General features: G+C 48.6%; 1 long non-coding RNA gene across 3 annotated transcripts; it reads right to left on the bottom strand.

The window, feature by feature from the left end:
- Positions 1–6,719: 6,719 nt before the first annotated feature.
- On the bottom strand, positions 6,720–12,393 carry LOC120387978. Of its 3 annotated transcripts, XR_005590465.1 has the most exons (4): positions 12,332–12,391; positions 10,159–10,368; positions 8,843–9,532; positions 6,720–8,696 (listed from the first exon to the last, which is right to left on the bottom strand). It is a non-coding gene; the product is annotated as an uncharacterized LOC120387978 (long non-coding RNA). The 3 variants fall into 3 exon arrangements; XR_005590466.1 differs by lacking the exon at positions 8,843–9,532; XR_005590464.1 differs by lacking the exons at positions 8,843–9,532; positions 10,159–10,368 and having other exon boundaries at positions 12,332–12,393.
- Positions 12,394–14,249: the final 1,856 nt, after the last annotated feature.

Below are 14,249 nucleotides of genomic sequence, written 5' to 3'. Positions count from 1 at the left end.
GGGGAAAAACGGTCTCTGCCAGTCTGTCCCAGGAAAATTCTTTCCCTATCCCAAATATGTTGACAAGTTAGCCCCTGAGCATGTGGGCAAGACCCACCAGCCAGACACCTGGGAAAGAATTCTCTATAGAACTCAGAGCCCTCCCCACCTAGTGTCCCATCACCAGCCATTGGAGATATTTGCTGCTAGCAGTCGCCGATGGACTACATGCCATTCTAGACAGTCTCATCATACCATCCCCTCCATAAATTTATCAAGCTCAGTCTTGAAGCCAGTTAGGTTTTTTGCTCCCACTGCTTCCCTTGGGAGGCTGCTCCAAAACTTCACTCCTCTGATGGTTAGAGATCTTTGTCTAATTTCAAGGCTAATCTTGTTGATGCCCAGTTTTTATCCATTTGTTCTGGCATCCACATTGGTATTTAACTTAAATAACGTTCCCTCTCCCTGGTATTTATCCCTCTGATGTATTTATAGAGAGAGAGCAATCATATCTCCCCTCAGCCATTGTTTGGTTAGGCTAAACAGGCCAAGCTCTTTGAGTCTCCTCTCATAAGGTCGGTTTCTCCATTCCTCAGATCATCCTAGTAGCTACGGGTAGCATAAAATCCCTCCTTTACCTGTAAAGGGTTAAGAAGCTCAAATAACTGGTTGACACCTGACCAAAAGGACCAATAAGGGGAGAAGATACTTTCAAATCTGTGATGGAAGGTTTTTGCTTTAAAGAAAAGAAAGGTAAAAGAAAAAAAACTTCTGGGAAAGCCTACCGGGAAAGTGCTGCCGAAGACCTAGAGCGAGTGAAGGACCCGCCGCCGAAGACTCGGTGCACCGCCCAGTGAGTACAAGCCCCATGTGGTTTTTTACATTTTTTTTTTAGTCATCCCTGCTGGGGCCCCGTCAAAACTTCGAATTGGGCCCCGCACTTCCTAAAGCCGGCCCTGTTTGTGATGCTTGCTCATCCAGCTTGGTCTGCAACCCTTCCCTATGCATTTATTCCCCTTGCTTGGGATGCAGGCTTCAGATAATTTCTGCAACTTTGACTTAAAGTAATTCCCAGTCTCCTCCACATTAAGATCCTTGAGTTCTTCAGTCCAGTCCACGTCCCTCACCAATTCCCTTCTTTTTTTCAAGTTTTCCCTTTTGAAATCAAGGACCCTAATTGCAGATCTATTTTTGTTTGTCCTTCCATTTAGTTTAAACTGAATTAACTCATGATCACTCGAACCAAGGTCGCCCCCTACAACCAGTGATGAGCTTCTAAAATCTTAACAACCGGTTCCCTATAAAAAGTTCTGATTTAAGGGATGTGCCACAGCATGTATTTTTTGTACCAATAAGGTTACCATACGTCCGTATTTTCCTGGGAGGAATTTTTAAGAACTGAAAAGTGATTTAAGAACTGAAAAGCCTGACATGTCTAGGAAAATACAGATGTATGTTAACCCTACCTAAAGTTCTTTTTTAAAAAGATGGGGCTGAACTAGAAATGAGCTCCTTTTCACATGTGTGGGTCCCCGCTACTCCCTGGGGGTCTGCTAGGGTGACCAGATGTCCCAATTTTATAGGGACAGTCTCAATTTTTGGGTCTTTTTCTTATATAGGCTCCTATTCCCCCTCACCCCCGTCCCGATTTTTCACACTTGCTGTCTGGTCACCCTCGGGTGTGCACGTGTGGGTCCCAGCTGCTCCCTGCCCCCCCTCATTGAAACAGGTGTGCAGGGTTACTGCCCTGAGAACTGCAGGGCACCAGTAGACATGGGGCTGGCTGCAGACAGGGGCATGGGGCAGGGCTAGCTGGAGGCAGGGAGTGTGACACGGGCTGGCTGCAACAGGGGCTGGCTGTGGGCAGGTGATGCAGATGGGCTGGCTGCGGGTGACTGAGGGCAGGGGGTGGCTGCTGGCGGCTGTGGGCAGGGGGTGGTTGCGGGTGGCGGCCGCCGGGGTGGCTGCGGGCAGGGGCTGTGGGCAGGGGGTGGCTGCGGGCAGGGGCTGCGGGCAGGGGGTGTGGGCAGGGGCTGGCTGTGGGCAGGTGATGCAGATGGGCTGGCTGCGGGTGACTGAGGGCAGGGGGTGGCTGCGGGCGGCTGTGGGCAGGGGGTGGCTGCGGGCGGCTGTGGGCAGGGGGTGGCTGTGGGCAGGGGGTGTGGGCAGGGGTGGCTGCGGGCAGGAGCTGTGGGCAGGGGCTGCAGGCAGGGGCTGGCTGTGGGCAGGTGATGCAGATGGGCTGGCTGCGGGGGCCTGTGGGCAGGGGGTGGCTGCGGGCGGCTGCGGGCAGGGGGTGGCTGCAGGCAGGGGCTGTGGGCCGGGGGTGGCTGCGGGCAGGGGGTGTGGGCAGGGGGTGGCGGCAGGCAGGGGCTGTGGGCAGGGGGTGGCTGCGGGCAGGGGCTGTGGGCAGAGGGTGGCTGCGGGCAGGGGCTGTGGGCAGGGGGTGGCTGCAGGCAGGGGCTGTGGGCAGGGGGTGGCTGCGGGCAGGGGCTGTGGGCAGGGGGTGGCTGCGGGCAGGGGCTGTCTGTCTGTCTGTCTCCCCTTCTGCCTGCTGAGCTTGCCCCTGGCTCCTGCCTCAGTCTTGGGACCAACTCTGCCCCCAACCCCACTGTGCTCTCGCTGCCAGCTCCTGCCTTGCTTCGGGGACCGATCCGGGCAGCCCCCGGCTAGCCCAGTCCTGCCAGTGCCCCTCATTCCTGACCTGCAGCCCCCTGCCAGCCCAGCCATGTGTCCCTCCTCCCCCCCCAGAAATTAAGGACTAGTGATAGATGAAGGCAACCCCCCCTACAAAAAAACCCACCCAAACAAAAAAAACCCATCCTCCTCAGCGCAGTGAGAAGAGCATTAGACATTACTTTTCTATTGTAACTGGAAGTTTGTGATTTTATCCTCTGTGCACATATTGAAATTTCAAGGATTTTAATTCTAATCCTATTCTGGTAGATATATATAATATAGAGTTTTGTTGTATAATGTTACTATTATGTAGAGCTTGTTACCATGACCAGAAATCTTCGATTTTTGGATGTCAAAGAAATTAAACACTAGTCTTATTTATCAGATTAAGACATTATTTAATAATAAATGTACTTAAGGTCTGGCTTTAGAAAGAGCCATGCACTGAGTGATCAAAAATTGTATAGGGTTATGAAAGACCAAACTACACTCATTTATGGGGGAAAGTTTCATGTAAGTTTCTGCTTGTATTTCTTGGAAGTGGATAGCTGGTCCACAGGATTAAGTTTTCTTGTTTGTCAGAAAGGAAGTATATGGACATACAAAGGCAAAGCACACGGTGACTTCATTCACTTTGCTTAAATCCCTGGCTGGGGGGAAGGTGGAAAGATAAAGCGGATCAAGTGATGGGGAAGGGGGACCAGGGAGAGCAGCAAGCGGCGGGATGGGGGGTGTTTCCAGCACTCCTGCTGTAGTGTCTCATGGGGCCCACAAATAAATTTGGCACCGGGTGCACAAAAGGTTAATCTGGCCCTGATTAGGTACAGTCATTCTACTGCCAGTATTGCCTACCTGACTTCTAGCTTCATTGGTATCAGCACTATCTTTCCTCTTACTGTCCATTCTCCTATCCACTGCTGTTCCTTTCTCCATTGCTGTGTCCTTTCTTACTTGATTTTCTTCCCAGTCAATGTTAGAATCAGGTGTGGAGATTACATGAGCATCTCCCAATCGTCCCCCCAAATTCCTAGTTCAAAGCTCTTTTAACCAGTTGTGCCAACCCTCATGGCAGAAGTCTATTTCCCTCCCTCCTCGGGTAGAGTCCATCCCATGAGAACAGTTCTGTGTCCATCAATGCCTCCCAGTGGTCAAACATCCCAAAGCTGCCCTCATAGCACCACTGCTTGGGCCATCTGTTGATCATCATAATCATACTTCATCTTTGTTCTCCTTTTCTAGGGATCTCCCACTGAAGATCACCTGAGCTGCCATTTTTTTAAGCATCTTCCCTGGCCTGCCATAGTCTCGCTTGACACATTCCAGTGAGAATCTAGCTGTATCATTTCTTCCCACATCATAGGCGCCAACTTCTACAGGCGCCAGTGGATGCTCGACCCCCCTCTGCCCTAGCCCTGCCCTGACTCCACCCCTGCCCCACCCCCTCCCAACCCCATTCCAACCCCTTCCCCAAAGTCCCCGCCCCAACTCTGCCCCCTCCCTGCCCCTATTCGACTCCTTCCCCAAATCTCTGCCCCGGCCCCACTTCTTCCCCGCCTTCTCCCCTGAGCGTGCCACGTTCCCGCTCCTCCCGCCTCCCTCCCAGAACTTGCTACAGCTGTTTGGCGGCAGCAAGTCCTGGGAGGAAGAGAACAGCAGAAACGCGGCGCACTCGGGAGGAGGCAGAGGAGGAAGTGAAGTGAGGCGGGGGGGGGGGCAGGGCGGGAAGCTTGGCTGCCGGTGGGTGCAGAGCACCCACTAATTTTTCCTCATGGGAACTCCAGCCCCAGAGCACCCACAGAGTCAGTGCCTGTGTCCCAAATGAAGGACAATTAGTGGATTCTTTCCTGCTCCCATTAAGCTCCTCTTCAGCCTCAGGTCCACAGACAAGGTCAAGATTCTCCTTCTTCCCTTTTTTAAAGATGGGCACTACATTAGCCTTTTTCCAATCATCCAGGACCTCCCCTGATCACCACGAGTTTTCAAAGATAATGGCTCTGCAATCACATCAGCCAACTCCCTCAGATGCCCAGTGCAGCACAGTATGGGGAGGAGGTGAGCAGCCCTCAGTGGTGAAAGAACAGGTAAAGAACTATTTAGAAAAGCTGGACATTGGTCCAGATCTTAGTTGGCTGATGTGATTGCAGAGCCATTATCTTTGAAAACTCATGGTGATCAGGGGAGGTCCTGGATGATTGGAAAAAGGCTAATGTAGTGCCCATCTTTAAAAAAGGGAAGAAGGAGAATCTGGAGAGCTACAGACCTTACCTCAGTCCCCAGAAAAATCAAGGAGCAGGTCCTCAAGGAATCCATTTTGAAGCACTTGAAGGAGAGGAAGTTGATCAGGAACAGTCAACATGGATTCATCAAGGGCAAGTCATGCCTGACCAACCTGATTGCCAGGGGCAGCGCTAGGTATTTTGCCGCCCCAAGCATGGCAGGCAGGCTGCTTTCGGTGGCTTGCGGGAGGTGGCTTGCGGGAGGTCCCCGGTCCCGCGGATTCAGCAGCATGCCTGCGGGAGGTCTGCCGAAGCCACAGGACCAGCGGACCCTCCGCAGGCATACCGCCGAAGGCAACCTGCCTGCCGCCCTTGTGGCGACCGGCAGAGTGCCCCCCGTGGCTTGCCGCCCCAGGCACACACTTGGTGTGCTGGTGCCTGGAGCTGCCCCTGCTGATTGCCTTCTATGGCTCTGTGGATATGGGGAAAGTGGTGGACGTGATATACCTTGACTTTAGCAAAGCTTTTGATACAGTCTCCCACAGTATTCTTGCCAGCAAGTTAAAGAAGTATGGATTGGATGAATGGATTATAAGGTGGATACAAAGCTGGCTAGATCGTCAAGCGTAATGGGTAGTGATCAACAGCTCGATGTCTAGTTGGCAGCCGGTATCAAGCGGAATACCCCAGCGGTCAGCCCTGGGTCTGGTTTAGTTCAATGTCTTCATTAATGATCTGGATAATGGGATGAATTGCACCCTCAGCAAGTTCGCGGATGACACTAAGCTGGGGGAAGAGGTAGATAAGCTGGACAGTAGGGATAGGGTCCAGAGTAACCTACACAAATTGGAGGATTGGGCCAAAAGAAATCTGATGAGGTTCAACAAGGACAAGTGCAGAGTCTTGCACTTAGGACGGAATAATCCCATTCACTGCTACAGTCTGGGGATTGACTGGCTAAGCAGCAGTTCCACAGAAAAGGACCTGGGGATTCCAGTGGATGAAAAGCTGGATATGAGTCAGCAGTGTGCCCTTGTTGCCAAGGGTAAAGGCATATTGGGCTGCATTAGTAGGAGCATTGCCAGCAGATCGAGGGAAGTGATTATTCCTCTATTTGGCACTGGTGAGGCCACATCTGGAGTATTGCATCCAGTTTTGGGCCCCCCACTATGGAAAGGATGTGAACAAATTGGAGAGAGTCCAGCGGAGGGCAACAAAAATGATTAGGGGGCTGGAGCACATGACTTACGAGGAGAAGCTGAGGGAACTGGGCTTATTTAGTCTGCAGAAGAGAAGAGTGAGGGGGGATTTGATAACAGCCTTCAAAAACCTGAAAGGGGGCGGGGGGTTCCAAAGAGGATGGAGCTCGGCTGTTCTCAGTGGTGGCAGATGACAGAACAAGGAGTAATGGTCTCAAGTTGCAACGGGGGAGGTCTAGGTTGGATATTAGGAAAACCTAAAAGGATTGGTGAAGCACTGGAATGGGTTCCCTAGGGAGGTGGTGGAATCTCCTTCCTTAGAGGTTTTTAAGGTCAGGCTTGACAAAGCCCTGGCTGGGATGATTTAGTTGGGGATTGGTCCTGCTTTGAGCAGGGGGTTGGACTAGATACCTCCTGAGGTCCCTTCCAACCCTGAGATTCTATGATTCTATGATCCCATATCTTCACTCCTGGCAGACAACACACCCGTCTGTTCTCCAGATCAGCTGTCGCCCACTTGCCCTTGAATCCCTTCCCTTTACTTTCTCTCCCCATTCCCCATTGTGCTCTCTGCGCTTCTCCTCTGCCAACCCTCCATTACCCTCAGTGCTGCTCTTGTGGAACTCACTGCTGCAGGAATGGGCAAGACAGGTTCAGAAAGCATTAGGTGTTTGTACAACTAAGACTAGCATCAGCACTCGCTGGGAAGAAATACAAGGGCTTTCAGGTCTTGCGCGATACAGCGTGAACAAAGTGCTGATCAGGGACAGGGAGAAATCACTCACACACCCCCACACCCAAGTAGCAGTAGACCAGATGTATTTTGGGGATTTTTCACATTTTTCTTAAATATCCAATATGTGCCCCTGTGGGAGGCTGGGTATTGGAGTAGATAGAACATTGATTTGTCCCAGTGAAAGAGGAGGAGGGAATAGCAGGATAACCAAACCCCTGAGCAGGAAGTGGGGACAGCAGACTAGCTGAGCCATCGGTTCTTTCCAATAGGACAATTTCTATTATTAGAGCTGCTGTGTTCACAGGGATTCGTATAGAGTCTGAGTGCAGAATTTCAGCAGCCAGCAGGTGGCAGCAAGGTTTAACGCCGCATGAGACATTGTTTAGGAAGAGATGTTGTTAATAATGAGGTTGTTTTTCTTAGGCATGAAGAGCTTCAAGGAAAGCGATTTGTTGATTAGATGGAGGACTTGCTAATCTGACCTTTTGCTGAGAGGATCATGTTAAAATAGGGTTAGGAATCTCCTTAGCTAAAGTCCTTAATTGGAACCAGCACTGATTTCCTTCCCTGTGGGACAAGGCACAAACAGGGGCAAGATGGCAGCATGGTGTATGGGTTGGGGCCTGGCTTGGAAAATCAAATTGCTCAGGGTGAGTAGGAGTCTTTCCCAGGTGGGAACCAGCAACTGCTGCTTAATATGATCTCTAATTAAAACCAAGTTTTTGCCCCTTGTGATCGCAAGGAAAAACATCTACATGTGAATTGACTGTATCCAATTCCCCTGATTTGCCTGAGTCTGCAGACAGACACATCAGCAGCTGCTCAGGTACCTCTATTGCTGCTCAGAACTTTGCCAAGCTACAGCAAAATAAAAACTGTCAGTTTCACTGTTGCTCTTCAGAACCCTGTAGACTGAAGAACTCAAAAACTGAGAGGCTGGGGAGGAAGGGGTGGTAAAATAGGAGAGACACCTACACACATTTTTGGCAGCCAAACAGTGGCAGGAGGGTTAGAATACCAGATACCCACCACCCATCCAAAAGTGTTGCAACCTTCACCAGACATGGATGGAAATGAACCATCCTGAACGTTGTTCCTGTCTGAGTATTTCTATTTCCAGCTCAGCCACTGGCTATGGGGTGACCTTGGACAAGTCACTGCCTGTGATGCACCTCAGGGTAACCAGACTAACCACCACCTGCCCTTAGCATGAGGCAGTATGGTCTGTGCCTCCTGGGAGCAGCTGCCTGAAACCGCCAGTCTCTGCAGCACCAGCACTGGCTTCCAGGCCTCTGCAGGCCTTGTTCGGTCTGCACAAGTAGTGACTGGCACCCACCATCCCCTGAGTCCTCGGAGCATTCCCTACAGTGTCCAGACCCTTATCCACTGAACACTCCCAGAATTACCAGGCCTGGCTGTTCCCAAGGGAGCAGCTTGTGAGATTCAGCTCAGGCCCAGCACTTTGCTTAACACCACAGTACTGAGACATATTTGTAGTCAAAACAAGGATATGCTAATTACCAAAGAGTAGAGCTATAAGTGAGCGAATGAAAATATTGGAAACAAATGGTTACATACAAAACAAAATCATTACATGCGTTCTAGAGACTAAACTTAACAGGCTGATTTTCTGTCTAGAGAAGTTTCTCACCCAGAATTCTGTTCAGAACTTTCAAACAAGCCCGACTGAGACCCCCTTTGTCATGAAGCATAGCCTCAGTGATCTTCTCTGCTCCCCCCTTCAAATATAGTCAGGCAAACTAGGATCTTCCATCTCAGTTCTCGCAGATTGTCTTCCCCCCACTGTTTTGCTCTCTCTGTTAGTTCCTCTCTCCGAAGTTTTTATCATCCTTCATTTGCATTCCGTTCACACTGGTGATGAGAAACCTATTGTGAATTAGACAATACTCAATTTACATGTCAACAGATAGATGAAGAAACATCTCCTGTCTGACAGAAAACCTAGTTTTCACCTCTACTGGTGCCCACTCCCTACAGACTTTAAAAACATATGACACAGGATTGTTACATACCTCTCACAATGATTTTGATGACCAGAGGGACACAGGTTTTATTCAAGACTTCACATGATACTCTTTAGTGAACTAGAAGCAACACACCAAACTCATGCGATGTCTGTGTCCCCGCTGCACTCTCTTGCCAGCTGGCATTAAGAGGTTCTTGGGTCTCACGTCCCTTCACTGTGCCTCAGTGTCCCCATCTGTGAAATGGGGCTGATGCTACTGACTCCCTTTGTAACACACTTTGAGAGCTCCTGGTGAAAAGAGCTGTGTAAGAGCTGGGTGTTTTTATTATTATGAAATCAATTCTGCTTCTGTTCAGTGGAAGCAACTAGACCACCCTCAAGAGATCCCCCTACATCCCATTACGTTCACAAGCCCTTTGAACTAGACACCTTGCCTCACTAAGGAGAGAAGGGAAACCTGGAAGTATGGGAACTGCGTCTCTGAGCCATGAGGCAAGGCCGAGTGAATGAGGCACAGCCGGTATCACTGAGCCCTAAGCACCCAACAAAAACATAAATCACACAAAAAAACTAAAAGTGATGTCTTCAGAGTGGGAGGGTTCAGCCATGCTGGCTGTCTTCATTCTGGGTCTAATATTGCAGCATCCTGGATCCTCGTTTGCTCCTGACTCACAAACCCCAATTCTGTTGTAACGTCCAGTGGCCACATTCCCCTGAGGCACTCCAGAGCCCAGGGCTGTAACGGGGAGAAGAAAATGGTGTGGCTGGGCTGGGAAAGCAGATTCAGGAAAGCTGCAGAGAAGTGGCTGGGCTCTTCTAGCTCAGTTCTCCCAGATCTTTGAGGCTTGCCAGCCTTACAAGAGACAGAGGGGAATTTCCTTGAACATGCTTAGATCACATGTAGAATCCCAGACACAGATTGCAAACTCCCTGGCAACTGAGCTGTGAGGGTCTCTAGTGGGAAAGCAGGACAGTGCCCAAGGCAGCCCCACATTGTGAAGGTCAGGTGAGATGAGTCCAAGCACCAAGAGCAAACAGTATTTAGATTCCCTTTCCTTTCCCCATTCTCACAGTCATAGCAATGGGGGACTGGGCAGGACCTCGAGAGAGGTCATCTAGTCCAGTCCCCTGCACTGAGGCAGGACTAAGTATTATCTAGACCATCCCAGACAGGTGTTTGTCTAACCTGCTCTTAAAAAGCTCCAGTGACAGATTCCACAACCTCCCTAGGTATTTATTCCATTGCCCAACTACCCATATAGTTTAACCTAAATCTCCCTTGCTGCAAGTTAAGACCATGACTTTTTGTCTTGACCTCTGTGGATTAGGAAAACAATTTATCCCCCTCCTCTTTATACCAACCTGTTACATGGTGACTGGTATGTGCCCCTCAATCTTCCCTTCTCCAGTCCAAACAAATCCAATTTTTCAATCTTTTCTTGTAGGTCATGTTTTCTAGACCTCTACTCATTTTTGTTGCTCTCCTCTGGACTGTCTCCAATTTGTCCATGTCTTTCCTGAAGTGTAGTGCCCAGAACTGGACCCAATACTCCACTTGAGGCCTTTTCAGTCCTGAGTAGCGTAGAAGAATTACGTCTCGTGTCTTGCTTACAACACTTCTGCTAATACAATCCAGAATGCTGTTCGCTTTTTTGCAAGAGTGTTACATTGTCAACTCATTTAGTTTGTGATCCACTATAACCCCTGGAGCCTTTTCTGAAGTACTCCCTCCTAGGCAGTCATTGCCCATTTTGTATTTGTGCAATTGATTGTTCCTTCCTAAGTGTAGTATATTGCATTTCTCCTTATTGAATTTCATCCTATTTATTTCTGACCATTTTGCCAGTTTGTCAAGATCATTTTGAATTCTAATCCTGTTGTCCAAAGCTAGGAAACTTGCAACCCCTCCCAGCTTGCTAGTATTTGCAAAATTTATGAGTGTCCATGCTCTGCCATTATCCCATTCTATATGCCATTCCAGCTTAACTGTGAAACATTGATAACTAGTCTCTGAGTAACATTTTCCAGACATTTGTGCACCCAGCTTCTAGTAGGTTCATCTAGGTTGTATTGCCCTAGTTTGTTTATGAGACGGTCATGTAAGGCAGTATCAAAAGCCGTACTAAAGTTGAGCTAACGCACATCTACTGCTTCCCTCCATCCGCAAGGCTTGTTACCCTGTCAAAAAGGGCTACTGGATTGGTTTGACATGATTTATTTCTGACAACTCCATGCTGACTGTTACTTAGCAACTTATTATCTTCTAGGTGCTTACAAATTGATTGTTTGATAATTTGCTCCATTAGCTTTCTGGGTACCAAAGAGAAGTCAACTGTCTATAATTCCCTGAGTTGTCCTTTTTATAGCTAGGTCCGCTATTTGCCCTTTTCCAGTCCTCCCAGCCACCATGAGTTCTGAAAGATAAGTGCTGACAGCTCAGAGAGCTCTTCAGCCAGTTCCTTAAGTATTTTAGGATGTTATTTCATCAGGCCCTGCCAATGTGAAGACATCTAACTTGTCTAAGTAACTTTTTACTTGTTCTTTCCCTATTTTAGCCTCAGATCTTACCCCATTTACACTGACGTTCACTATGTTAGTCATTTGATCACAGCTCTCCTTTTTGGTGAAAACTGAAACAAAAAAGGCATTAAACACTGCAGCCATTGTTGGGTTTTCTGTTATTGTCTTTCCTTCTGTTAGGATATAGGTATTCAGGCCTGTCTGCAAAGGCCTATACTTTAAGAAGGTAGGTGTATTCTTATCACTTAGCTAGTTATAGAGGTATAGAGAATCAAAATCACTGTCTGTGTAATGGCCTTCTCTTACTGTGACAGTCTGAGGCCCTGTTCTTAGGCTGAGGACTTCAGCTAAGCAGCAGGGGCAGCCATAAGTTGGGAAGTGTATGGTCACATCCTCACATCCCAAACCAGTCACACTGAAATAAGGTGCTACTGGGCTGTTAGGAATACAACCCTGTCCTGATATTCCTGTCACCTCCAGAGAAAGGGAAGAGCCTAGAAGATGTAAAAGGAAACTTAGTTTGATAGCATCCTGTCTGGCAAGAACTCACTTATCAATAGCTGGGATGTGAAATCCTGTGATTGTTTCTGGCTGCTGTATAATTAATTTTGTTGGGTGTAAACCAATTAAGGTGGTGGGATATAATTGGTTAAATAACCATGTTACAATATGTTAGGATTGGTTAGTTAAATTTCAGTAAAATGATTGGTTAAGGTATAGCTACAGTGGCAAAGTTCCTCCTCTCCTCTCGTAGGTCCTGCGCTTATTGGCGGATTTCTTCCCTCAGTGGTTTTCCCCTTGGATGAAACCCATAGACTGGATCAACTACTCCTATGTCTGATTAGGAGTAGCAGGGCTAGGGGGGAACCCGGGCCCACCCTCTACTCCAGGTTCCAGCCCAGGGCCCTGTGAATTGCAGCAGTCTCTATAGTGCTACTTGTAACCGCTGCTTGACTGCTACAGCTCCCTGGGCTACTTCCCCATAGCCTCCTTCAAACACCTTCTTTATCCTCACCACAGGATCCTCCTGGTGTCTGATGCTGCTTGATTGTATGGTGTTTTCCTCAATCCTCCAGTAGTACCCCCACTCACTTCTTAGTTCCTTGTGTCTCATGCTCCCAGCTCCTCATGCACACTTCTTTCCTCTGGCAGCTCCTCCTCCCTAGACTGGAGTGAGCTCCCCTTTTTATACCAGGTGCCTTAATTAGCCTGTCCTGATTGGCTGCAGGTGCTCCAATCAATGTAGCGCTCTCCGGTACCTTCTAGAAAGTTCTTAATTGGCCCCAGGTGCCTTGATTAGCCTGTTCTGATTGGCTGCAGGTGCTCCAATCAATGTAGCTCTCTCCGGTGCCTTCTAGAAAGTTCTTAATTGGCCCCAGATGCCTTGATTAGCCTGGAGCAACTGCCATTTTGGTTCCTATGGTACTAGGGATTTGCTTAGCCTGGAGCTAACATACCTGCTCCTCAATACTTTCCTGTAGCCATCCGGCCTTGCTCCATCACAGTACGCAAAACTCAAGTTTTACTATATAGTCTGCAGTCAATCAGGAAGTAACGGGGGGCGGAATGGGAACAGGGACTGGGGTGGGGGAATTGGGATCATGTTTTGCTAAGGGGGCAATGGGAACAGGAACAGGGACACAGGCGAGGCTCTGTGGTGTCAGAGCTGGGAAGGGGGACACTGAGGAAGGAAACTGGAATCATGCTTGCTGGAAGTTCACCCCAATAAACATTGAATTGTTTGCATCTTTGGACTTTGGGTATTGTTGCTCTCTGTTCATTCGAGAAGGACCAGGGAAGTGAGCGGGTGAAGGAATAAGCCCCCTAACACCCTCCTTGTTGAGTAATGGGCCTGCCCTGTCCTGGGCCTTCCTCTGGCTTCGAATGTATTTGTAAAATGTTTTCCTGTTAGCCTGTATGTCCCTACCTAGTTTAATCTCATTTTTGTGGCTTGGCCTTTCTACTTTTGTCCCTACATGTGTATGGTGTTGTTTTTTAACATTCTTATATATAATTTGACTTAGGTTCCACTTTTTGTATGACTCTTTTTTTTTTTTTAGATTCAGGTGACTGAAGATCTCCTGGTTAAACCAGGGTGGTCTCTTACCATGCTTCCTTTCTTATGCATTGGGATCATTTGCTCTTGTGCCCTTAGTGCTGTCTCTCTAAAATACTGCCAATAACCAACCAACCAAACAAACAAAAAAGAAACCTGCCAATGGCCAATAACATTGCACCATTTCCAGAGAAGTAAAATGAAAATCAAATCACACTTGCTGTCCCTTATTTCCCCTCTTATCTGCCAGCCACGCCTCTTCCACTGAGCTGAAAGAATGTAACATTGGCCTGCAAGGTCAAACTGTCCTGGGAAGCGGGGCACTGAGAGCTGGGCTAGGTCCAGGCCAGGGGCGTGTGCTCAGCATAGCTGGTGAGTGACAGGCTGAGTTCTTTCTTACAGCCTGAAAGGCTGTGACTGAGGATGCGGGCCAGTGAGAGGCAGGCCCTTGGATTACAGAAATAGGCAAAGATCAGAGCGGTGTATGATTGTGCTATGGAAACAATGTGCCCTGAGTCGCAAGGGCTGGCATGAAAGCTATAAACACAGCTCCAGTGCTGCCAACCCCAAGCATTCAAAGAGTGGTGTGTCAGGCCCCCAAAAACATAGCTAGGACTAGAAAGCACAAGGTTTTTTTTTAAATAATAAATGTGTGGGTCTTTTTAATGACTGCTGTGTTCTGAGCTCCCATGCTCCATTCAGGTCATGTTTTCAGGCTTTTTTTTCCAGCACCACGAGGGCTAGAAACTTACCATTAAAAAAAAAAAAAAGAGCTGAGATTCTCACCTAATCCCGTGACTCCAAGAGCTGGGGCTTTAATATAAACGCACAAGAACTGACAATGCTGCAACTGTTAGGAAAGCTCCTGAGAAGTGGG

The sequence above is a fragment of the Mauremys reevesii genome, linkage group 21, assembly GCF_016161935.1.
Source record: "Mauremys reevesii isolate NIE-2019 linkage group 21, ASM1616193v1, whole genome shotgun sequence".
Lineage (NCBI taxonomy): Eukaryota > Metazoa > Chordata > Testudines > Geoemydidae > Mauremys > Mauremys reevesii.
Note: the sequence above shows the minus strand (reverse complement) of the source record. Positions and strands in the feature narration are given on the sequence as shown.